The sequence below is a fragment of the Haemaphysalis longicornis genome, unplaced genomic scaffold, assembly GCF_048455015.1.
Source record: "Haemaphysalis longicornis isolate Haplotype H1 unplaced genomic scaffold, Haemaphysalis longicornis Haplotype H1 scaffold_13, whole genome shotgun sequence".
In the NCBI taxonomy this organism is placed as follows: Eukaryota; Metazoa; Arthropoda; class Arachnida; order Ixodida; family Ixodidae; genus Haemaphysalis; species Haemaphysalis longicornis.
In genome coordinates this window covers 33,778,628-33,789,701 of record NW_027526233.1, presented here as the reverse complement: position 1 = coordinate 33,789,701, position 11,074 = coordinate 33,778,628, and the positions used below count along the sequence as shown (strand labels likewise).

The following is an 11,074-nucleotide window of genomic DNA, read 5'->3' as shown; positions in this document are numbered from 1 at the left end:
TAGCATAGGCGATTACCCTTTCGCAGCCGCTTTGCTTTTGGACAAGGACGGCACCCAAGCCTATATCACTGGCGTCCGTATGCATTTCCGTTTCGGCATTTCCGTCGAAATGAGCGAGCACGGGCGGGCTTTGCAGGCGTTTTTGCAGCTCGCCGAATGCTTTTTCTTGGTCGTTTTCCCAGCTGAAAGGGGTGCTATCTTTCGTCAAGCGCGTGAGTGGCTCTGCAATGCGTGCGAAGTTTGCGACGAAGCGCCGGTAGTATGCGCACAGCCCGAGAAATCTCCGCACGCCCTTCTTGTCTTTTGGCCTTGGGAAGTTCGCAATGGCTGAAGTTTTTGCCGGGTCAGGTAGGACTCCCGCGGCGTTGACGACGTGGCCCAAGAACTTGAGTTCCCCGTATGCGAAACGGCACTTTTCAGGATTCAGCGTCAACCCCGACGTACGAATGGCCTCGAGTACAGACTCCAACCTCGCAAGGTGTTCGTCGAAAGTCCGGGCGAATACCACTACGTCGTCGAGGTATACGAGGCAGGTGTGCCACTTAAGGCCAGCTAGCACAGTGTCCATGACTCTTTGAAACGTCGCTGGTGCTGTGCACAGCCCAAACGGCATCACCTTGAACTCGTATAGGCCGTCTGGGGTTATAAAGGCAGTCTTCTCCCGGTCTCTCTCGTCCACTTCAATTTGCCAGTAGCCGGTCTTCAGGTCCATCGATGAGAAGTACTTCGCGTGGCAGAGGTGGTCGAGGGCGTCGTCGATTCGGGGGAGGGGGTACACGTCCTTTTTCGTGATTTTGCTCAGTCGCCGGTAGTAAACGCAAAACCTTAATGTGCCGTCTTTTTTCTTTACGAGTACGACGGGCGCAGCCCAGGGGCTTTTCGATGGCTGTATAATGTCATCGCTCAGCATGTCGTCGACTTGAGTCCGGATGGCTTCCCGTTCGTGTGAAGAGACGCGGTACGGTGACTGTCGGGTAGGTCGGGCTCCATCTTCGGTTATTATTCGGTGCTTCGCTAGAGGGGTCTGACGTAGTTTTGCGCTCGACGAAAAACATTCGCTATAGCGACGCAGCAAAGCCAATAATTTTTTCCGTTGTTCTTGCGGTAGCGCCGGATTCACGTCGAATGGCTGCGGGAGCTTTAATGTTTCTACGGGTGTGCGTTCAAAGTCAGCGACTGCGATCACATCACTTGCTTCTTGCGTTTCTTCGAGGAACGCAATTGCAGCTCCCTTGTTTAAATGCTGGTACTCTTCGGTGAAATTAGTGACCAAAACGTGAGATTGGCGTTGCTTAAAGTGCGCAATGCCTCTTGCGACGGAGACACCGCGGTCGAGAAGCAACCTTCGATCACTCTCTACGATAGCGTCGATGTCAGAAGCAGCATCCTCACAGTAGACGGCGATCATCAAGCTTGCGCGGGGTGGCAGGGTGATGTGATCGTCGGCGATCCTGACAGCAGCACGGTGATCGGGGTTCGGCTGCGGTGTCGTGGAGTGATTGGAGGAAAATGTTATCGACTTGGTCTGCAGATCAATTATTGCGCCGTTGTCCGTCAAAAAGTCCATTCCGAGAATCACGTCGCGGGAGCAGTTAGGCAGAACGACGAACGCCGCAGGGTACGTTGTGCCGTCTATGGTGACGCGCGATGTGCACGTTCCACTTGGCGTCACGAGGTGGCCTCCTGCTGTGCGTATGTGCGGACCGTCCCATCTGGTCATAACTTTCTTCAGTTTAGACGCAAATGGTCCGCTCATTACCGAATAGTCAGCTCCCGTGTCTACGAGGGCGACTACGTCAAAGCCGTCGATGGACACCTTGACGTCAGATGCAGTCGTACTCGAGTTGCGGGTTCGTCGGGGCGTCGTATCTCTGCTTGTACGTGTTGATGGTCGGGCACTGTGCATCGTCGTTGTCGTCGTCTTCTCAACGGACGTCTTGGTCAGGTCGGGTACGCGTCGCGCCGTGTAGCTGTCGTCGTGTTCAGGAGTCTCGTTAGGGCTAGGTCGGGTCGTCGGGATGAGGGCATGTCGTGAATGATGGTCTTCAGCTAGTCGCTGCGTCGTTGGAGGGTTTTCATTTTTCCGCCGTTGTGCAACTTTACCTCCCGAAGTTGCTGCTTTTAGTTCCCCCGCGTGGGCTGGGGGACCTTCCACGTGAGAAGTCAGCAGTGCTGCGGCGGTTTGGTGACTGAGACGGGTAGGGCGACGGTGAACGGTTGAAGCGGGCTGGTCCTCGGTTGGTGTTGGAGAGGTATTCTTCGATCTCAGCAGGGCGCTGGCCGTATCGGGGGCGTGGGGCGTCGACGGAGAACCCTCGCAAACCGAGCCTCTTGTAGGGACAGCGACGGTAGATGTGGTCGGCCTCTCCGCAGTGGTAGCACAGCGGGCGATTATCGGGCGTTCGCCACACGTCGGTCTTCCTTGGCGTCTGGTATTGGTCTACAGGGCGTCGGGCGGGCGGCGTTGGACGGCGGTATGGCTCAGCCTCTTGACGACGGGTTGGAGCAGGGCGGGGTTGACGAACAGCCGAGGAGTAGGTCATGGCTTGTGGTTCGCGGGGTGCTTCCGACGGCGTAGAAGTTCCCAGTGCGTTTTGGACTTCTTCTCGGATTACGTCGGTCAGGGAAGCCACTTGAGGTTGCGGCGTCGTTGGAAAAAGCTTCCGAAGCTCCTCCCTGACCACTGCTCGGATGGTCTCTCGCAATGTATCGGAGCTTCCATCTGCAGCACCGATGGTCTCCGAGAACAGCGCGTTGACAGGGCGGTCGTACTGCCTCGTTCGAATTTCTAGCGTCTTCTCCATCGCGGCCGCCTCAGACGCGAATTCGGCCACTGTCTTCGGAGGGTTACGGACTAGACAAGCAAAAAGCTCTTGCTTCACTCCTCGCATTAGAAACCTGAGCTTCTTTTCCTCGGTCATTTCAGGGTCCGCACGACGAAAAAGTCGCTTCATCTCCTCAACGAAAATCACGACTCCTTCGTTGGGGTGCTGCGTTCGAGTTTCAAGCAAAAGCGCAGCTCGCTCTTTTCTCACCACGGTAGTGAAGGTCTTAAGGAACTCCCTCTTGAATTGAGTCCAGTTGGTCAGAGAGCTCTCATGGTTCTCGAACCAAGTTCGAGCAGCATCTTCTAAGTAAAAGAAGACATGCCGGAAAGTTTCTTCGTCGTCCCGCCTGTTGAAGATGCGGACGCGCTCCAACTTCTCCAACCATTCTTCGGGGTCTTCAGCGGGGGCTCCCCGGAACGATGGCGGTTCTCGGGGCTGCTGCAGGATGATTGGCGACGTTGTTTCTTGCACCATGGTGTTGGTTGCAGCGTTCCTTCTCTTGGGCCCTTCTGGCAGAAGACCGAACTCGGGCGGTAAATCTTGCAGGCGGGGGCTGGCTCTTGTTGGACTGGCTTGGCGGCTTTTCGAGGTTGTAGTGGGCATGAAGGGTGCGTACCCAGCACCTCCACCAGATGTCACGAAGACAAGGACGATGCAGTGGTGTTGAATGAGAAACACGTTTATTGGAGCGAACTTGTGCTCCCCTAACAACTCAAAAGAATACAGAGGCGGCGAAGCAGCGGTCAACAAAGTGACTTGCACAGGCGAGTGTCGTCGAATCGAATGCCCCGGCGTCCGCACTGCAGGCTTTTTATCTTTTGGCGCGCGTGGTTCTCGAAACGTCGATTCGCATCGAGAACATAGTAGATCCAAGAAGATTATTCTGGGCTGTTCACGTTAGATCGGAATGCTCTCCCTATCCCAACAGATAACACATGCGGCACAGAAAGAAAGAATGGAACACGCGCTTCCCTTGGCGCAGAGATAACACAGACCGGCGCAGCCGGGCGGTAAAAGCAAAACACAAATAAACAAACCCAATGTATGGTTCGCGGCAATATTATCAGAAATGAGGAATAATAAATGGGTGTGGGCAGGGCATGTAATGCGATGGCAAGGTAACTGTTGGTCATTAAGGCAATAGTGGAACCCTAGAGAAGGCAAGTGTGGCAGGGGCGGCACAAAGTTAGATTAGCAGATGATATAATGAAGTTTGCGGGGATAAATTGGTCAAAGTTAGCACGGGACCGGAATGTTTGGCGATGTAAGGCAGATGCCTTTGCAATGCAGTGGGCTTAGATAGACTAATGATGTTGATGATAACGGTGTTGTTGAGGATACCGCACTATTCTTCTCCCCAACTAGCCTCCTGCGGTGCTCGAGCCGCCGTGTCGCATTCCATGTGGGCATGTACAAAGGGTTCATACCCCTCCATAAGATGTTAGGTGCAGTGGGAGGGTGCGCTGTGTAGCTCGCGTCCCGAGATACAAATTTCCTTCGTTCACCGAGACACCACTGTCGCCTTCAGGACCACGCCGGCGACCCCGCTTCCTCTTGATTGCACTCGACAATAAAGGTTATCTCTCTATCTCTATCTCAGCAGCGAAAACTGTGAAGCGAAACTGTTTTGGATTTACACATTTTCCCTCCGGCATTGCAACTCTGACGAGGTAGTGTTTTCTGGAAGAAAACTCCAGCTGTTGTTGTTAAGGTTTTTTTTTTTTTGCTGGGCACAACATTGGCTTGGGAAATATTACCCGTTTATATGCTCTGCTGTGCCAGGACAACAACAGCTTTGGATTGCGTACGTTACACTGTGTTGTTATGGAGGCAGTTATAACATCTTCTCTCAAATACATTCAACAAAATTCCCTGAAGATGCGTCTGCAGCGTTCTGTCGTGGCAAACATTTTTGTTGAAAAGATTAATTCAACTTTGTTCCTGCACTAGAGTTGTTTCTTTATACGTTTTCAGTAACGTATAGGTTCCACATATACAACACTTGCAACGTCCGTGGAACATTGCTTCAACTACATTACTTGTGACTTTTTATTTTACTGAAGCACGGAACGCATGGTAGAAAATACTGCGTGAAAAACGCTTTTTCTTTTTTGCAATGTGCATGAAAAATTATAACAATAAGCGCAGTTACATTTTTTGGGCTATGAAACTGAAGAGACTAACAGAAAACAGCCAGAAGTATTGCCACATTTCAAGAGGGAGTGCTTGTAACTCCCCAATAACGATGTGCTTCTTTTGTTGGACGAAGTAAAATTCGCATTTTCCTAGTTGCCGGCCGCTGACAGTGGATATCTCGGGCAAAAAGGAGGAACTTTACGTAGGCACTTATTGTGTGAATGTCTGCTCGTAGGCGGAAGCACACTGCGCCTCAAGCACGTACGGAAACACACAGAGGCACCCACCAAAATTGCGTACCTCAGCCAATTGCAACAACTGCCGACCATGCGAACAGTGGTGCGGCTCTCGCTCTGTTGTAAGGCATCAAGGATGCTTCTTTGGGGAGACTGGGTCATAAAGGATTTCGGGAATACTGGAGATCCCGACAAACCATTCTGTCTTCTTGAGTGAATGTAAAGTTTGCCTTTTAGAGTACATCTGGCAGGATAGTTTACAGTGTGCAAGTATGCCTTTTTTGGAAACACATTTTTGTGCTCCTCCCGAAACAGGCGTCATGAAGGGGTCGCCGCTTTGAAATGCTGCAGCGCCGGAAGAACGTATCGTCGTTTCGAGATCGCACATATACAGTGAACCCATCTTGCCCTACTTTAATTAGGAAGGCGAAATTAGCAAACCGTGCATATTCCACGGGAGAGGTCGTGCGGTTCTAAAGCACCAGAGTAATACGTGGAACATAAATTTAATGTCGTAACACAAAGCTAGCTAGGTAAATAGACACGGCCCCACAGTAGGTGAAACACACCGTTGTAAAATCTCCTCCCGACTCTTGATGTGATGTAACGGGGCTGCGGGAAGCGGTGGAAATAAATACTTTCAAAGGAAACTTCTTCATGACTGGCAGTCCCATATTGTTTGTTCGCAGTCTTTCACCTTCCCCCGAAGTGTACCACGTTAGCACGCGCTGGAACCGGCGCCAACCGGCTTAGCGAACTCTGCGTCGTTATAGTGAGCTGTTCTATGCTGCCTACTTCATGCTCGAACTTACGTGAGCAGGCGATGAGTCGTACACGCCAGAGATCCAGCCATGAACGCGAGGTACAGTGATCTTAAAGGTGTAGTGGTGCCGCTAGACCTTTTTAGGCAAGACTTAGTACGACTTGGCTCTAAGTAGCAGCAAGTAGGCAAGACTTGGCTCCATCAAGACGGCTGGGTTTTGGTCGGGCCGCGTGCCTTGCGCCGGAGGAGCTTTTTCGGCGTTTTCTTTTGTGGGCACCGATAGACCAAGTGCACACCTAAACGGCTAGGTGGTTAGAATGCTTAAGCGCTAGGATCCCACACTCCCCTGCAGCGACACAACAGAAACGGGATGGGACACCTCCAGGTGCACCGCCAACATCGGTAGCTGCAGAAGAACGCTTCAAATGAACCCTGTGTTTAAATTGCCGACAGCAGAGGATTCCTGCCGACAGCAACATCCTACGGCGTCACTTGAAATCACGTGGTTGTCGAATATACGTGTTTCTTCGCTGATAGATATAACAGGTCATCGTTTAGCCGATGTATAGGTTCACTCTAAGAAATCGGGGGAGCAGTTGAAGAGTCCAACCGTCATTGTACTCTTGCAAGCGTTGGTGGACTCCCCTCGAAAGCTGCGGGGAGTTGGATGCAATGCTCGCTCCCCATGAGGAGGAGAGCAAAACTGACCGCGTACTCTTCTCGTGCGCGGCGGAGTGCAGCCCCAGTTCTGCTCCCGCACCAGTGAAGAGTAAACCTGCGCATCGTCTCCCATCTCCAGTACGAAGAGTAGAATTGCAATTTCATTCTTGTCCAGTGCGGGAGTAAGCATGGAGATGCACTCCTGCCATCTGCGCACACCAACTCATCAGCGATGTTTTATTTGCATAAGAATATATTATATAAAGCGGCTGTGTAAAAAGCGCCCGATTACTTCTGCCGCGCATTCTAAACGTGCAAGAATATGAATTCGTGTAACGATTGCTCGCAGCGTTCAGTGGCGGCAGGCGGCAAACCGAAGGAACTAATCTACGGACCGCTGCAGACGGTTGCTTTGAAAGAGTTTTATAGACGTACGCTTGTCCCGCGCCTAGTCGAGCTAAAAAAAACGGATTGTAAATCTGAGATCGATTGAGAAAAATGGTGTTGCAAGAAGTGAAGTCCGCGCTCTTTTGATAGCTGAAGCTGCAAGCGCAACACGAACCCGACCCAACAACCGTGGCTAGTGTCGCCGAGATAGGCATGTACATACGATAGCTTTTATTAGGTTAAATAAAGGAAATCTGTATACATAACCGGTATTAACAGCAACATGGGGCCTATCTGCAAGATCGGAGTGTGAGGAACAGGCGATACCACTGCGAGGGCATCTCAAATACACCCTCTACGGTGAAAACTATCTCGTCGGCTGACGAGCGACGATAAAAGCGTACACACCGATCGGTTGCTGGAACTCAAGCGCCTTTGAATGATGACCTCCCGCCCCCCCCCCCCCCCCCCCCGCGCGGCGGCGCAGGCGTGGATCACGATACGTAACGCGTCGTACATCCGTGGGATCAGGTAACGCGTGAGAAAGGCACCTTCAGCGAGCCACGAAGTGCGCGTGTTCTGCAAAAACCTACACAGGCGGTGAACCCGCCAAGACCGGACGGGCGACTTACAGGCCGTGCCAGACCGTGACGTCAATGTGCTACGAACGAAGTGGGCTTTCAAGCAGACGCTTCGTGCAACATGGGTAGTTGGATCTGCCCTTATCGTCATACTTACTTCGACACAGTATACGACGCGTGTTGGCTAACTGCTGGCCGCTTGTGCGTCAGCGCGACATCATGCACACGCGAGCAAGTCGTATATTCGTTCATTCGTGCGTGCGTGCGTGGTACTAGTTTTTCTTTCGGACGAACATCACAGCGTCGGCAGCGCTGAGGCCGATTTCGGAACTATGCGCACTGTGTAGCGATGCGCGCGCTATGGCCGGGCCGTATCCGCGGCCGTCGCAGGCTTCGCGCCCTGAGCTTGGGATCTTTCGCAGCTATTACGACCTTGGATTTATCTACCGGACGAAGAACCGCTGGCGGGAAGTAGAGGTAAGCCATTAGTTAACCTCGTATTCTTGTCTTGTGTATTTAACGAAGCAGAGTTACTCTCGGTACTTCGGTCCGCGGAAGCGGTTAGTCCTAACGTTTTCGTGACTGATTTTGACCGTTGCTTAGTTTTGAAGGGCGGCTTTTGTACCCGTGAGCAAACAGCGGCGATTCTTGCACCGTTTCAATCCCTTTGATTCGTGAAGTGTTGGTATCCTTGCGGAATGTTTTCGCAGGTAGGAAGCATGGTCGCGCGAGTAGTCGCAGCGCTACGTTGTACTCTTAGCTCGGTGGCTAGGGTTAGAGTGGCGGCCGTGCAGTAGCTGTGGCTACCTGCGCGGCTCCAAAGAATTGCGTGCAATAGGCTGAGTGATTGGAGCGCGTCTAGCGCGTGGTAGTCACTAAATTACAATAATTTTAGTGACCGCCGCGCGTACAGCAGCAGACTGAAATGCTGTTCAGACAAGTTTTTTTACGTTTTGCTTGAGGGCAGGATGGACGGAAATGTGACTTTTCGGGGCGTACTCACCGCACTGTTAAGGGGTAATTACATGCGTCTAAGGCGATGAGCGACGCGAGAAACCTCACTCAGTGTGTACGGCAAACAGGTATTGTGTGCGACACAGACAAGCGAAAATTTTTTACACAGGCCGCTGACGGCGGCGACAGCGGCAGGCGACGGGCCGTCGCCGTCGCGGGTTTATTCCCGGACAGAAGCAGCCCACAAGCGAGCGGCAGCAACGACGACTAAGGGCATTGGCAGCAATTCATTACTTTTTTTCGTTTGTCGCTGTCGCCCACACTGTTTGTTGTACCCATTACATTACTTTTTTCGCGTCGGTTGTCGCCGTCGCTCGAGCGTTCGAGCATTCTGATCGTTCAATAACGAGCCTATTGGTTCTCATCAAATGTTGCGATCTGCAGCGTGCATGCAACGAAGCGTACTCGAGAATGAAGGCTATATGACCCATTAGCAACTTTTCCACGCTAGTCTTGTGAACGTATAATTGGCCCTACGTTGCAGTCGGCTGAGGACAAAATCCAATGCAAATTATTCTGGGATAATACCTTACGAAAAGAGTCATGTTTCCTTAAATTTTGTGCAATGTTTTTATACCGGGAACGATAGCGGGGTAAACAGTTGAAGCTACGGACACGTAAGCACTAATGGGTTTGGGGCGCAGTGCGTAGGCAGGACAGCTGTAGGGCGCGCTGTCTGACATGACATTGGCCAAGTGGTACAATGAGCGTGGTGGCATCCAAGGTCACCACATCCGCATCTAGACTGGTTACTGCGCCAAGCAGTATGGCATTCCAATACGGGTTAAGTGCGTGCTCTCGGGGCAAAAACTAATCTAACACCCAATAAACTTCATTTAATTGTCAAACTCGTTAATATTTTTTTCATTGTAGAACTTATCTTTGCTGTCCCCCTCTTTCTGTCTATGTAGGAACCACGGGAAGACGCTACTTGCCCGAAGATTTTTTTTTTTTGAGAAAGAGGGAGAGATCCCCGAGGCGTCAGCAGCAGTGGCCGTCGCATTCAAGACACTTCTCCTCACACCCTTGGACATCGTGGATGGGTTCCCATTGCTGGTGTCTGTGTTTTGGCCGTTCATTGTGTAATACGCTTCAAAGGCGAAGCGCACCTTCTTGCTTCTGTAGACGTTACTTTGGCTCAAGCACGGTGCCCTGGTCGGTACTGTTCTGAAGGCCGCCACCAACATTATGAAGCAGTCAGCTCGAACGTGTTTGTTTTTAATACCAAGTTATGCCTTTTTAAATCTTACTAGCGCATCCTCATTTGAGAACCACCCGCCTAAAAAACCTAGTGGGAATGTTTCCTGCGGTTTCCTATTGTACCACCAAAATATATCTGTTGCAAAGTTGCCGTGTCAATGGCTCTGTATCTTTGTGTTGATTGCACCTTGTAATGCGTTAATAGTAATCCACGCTGAATTGTTTTAGTCCCAGGTTTTTCTTTCGCAAAATTTATTTGTAAATATTTTTTATGTGTGCTAAATAAGAGCTGGCTTTTCCAGTCCATGTGAAGCACTCACTGATATACTAAGGCCATTTTGTTTTATGTTAATACTGTTAACTATTCTCCCACTGCTGTATTTCTACTGACGCTTTTCGTGCTAATGCCAGTACCTTTTTTATTTGTGGATGTTAATGTCATTTTTATCGTCATAATTTAATGTTTGTATTTCAGTGTTTTCAATTGCTTTGCTGCATTTTTATTCGTGAATTTTTCTTGGATGTATCCTAAATAGGCGCTACGTCTCCTGTGTGCATGTGGAGTAGGAACCGTTTTTATGCCGTGATATTTTAATTCCCAATAAATTGCATTTTGTGTTAAATTGCAGAATGAACCGATTGTTGTGGTATTTTGAAAAATAAAGTCTGAGCTTGTTTTTTCTTCTTTTCTATGTTTCAAAATAGCTTGTCCTGTTTTGTTTGCTTGTAACTGCCTATAGTACCATCGTGGGGAAGAGGGGGGGGGGGGTCTAGTAGCAGGCGGAGCGAAAACACGCTGCCTCGCGGGGAATAGCGGAACGCTCTTGAGGCGTAACGAGATGCTTTCCAAGAGAGAGTAGTAGTACCCGTCTGCAGTATCCGGGAGCGCCGCCAATAGAGCTTATTCACGCCTAAAGGGAGTGACGGAACGCTGTCTTGGAGATGACATTGCAATTCCCACACAGGGTTCAAGTACCCCGCTTCGAAAGCAGCAAGTAAATCCCACGGGGAGTGTTTCGCCTCTCGTTCGGCCGCCACGCACTACTCCTCGGAAGAGTCGCCCAATGCTTCCAAAGGGAGTGAAATATGGGACAAAAGTTTTTACTCCTAGACAGAGTGCCCAGCACTCCTCGAGTTCTTAGAGTGTTGAAGTGCTTGTGGTTCCCAGTTTTTTCGTAGCGATGTCCCGACATGACAGAATAAAAAGCGATAAGAGCATGTCAGACGTTCCACCGACCACTTCAGAGTAATAAATTGTGTCCAGAGACC

At 50.7% G+C, this 11,074-nt stretch overlaps 1 long non-coding RNA gene across 1 annotated transcript; it reads left to right on the top strand.

Moving 5' to 3' along the window:
* The first annotated feature begins 7,964 nt into the window (after window positions 1–7,964).
* Window positions 7,965–10,507, top strand: LOC144164035 (uncharacterized). Its single transcript, XR_013321011.1, has 2 exons — window positions 7,965–8,068; window positions 9,517–10,507. It is a non-coding gene; the product is annotated as an uncharacterized LOC144164035 (long non-coding RNA).
* The last annotated feature ends 567 nt before the right edge of the window (window positions 10,508–11,074 follow it).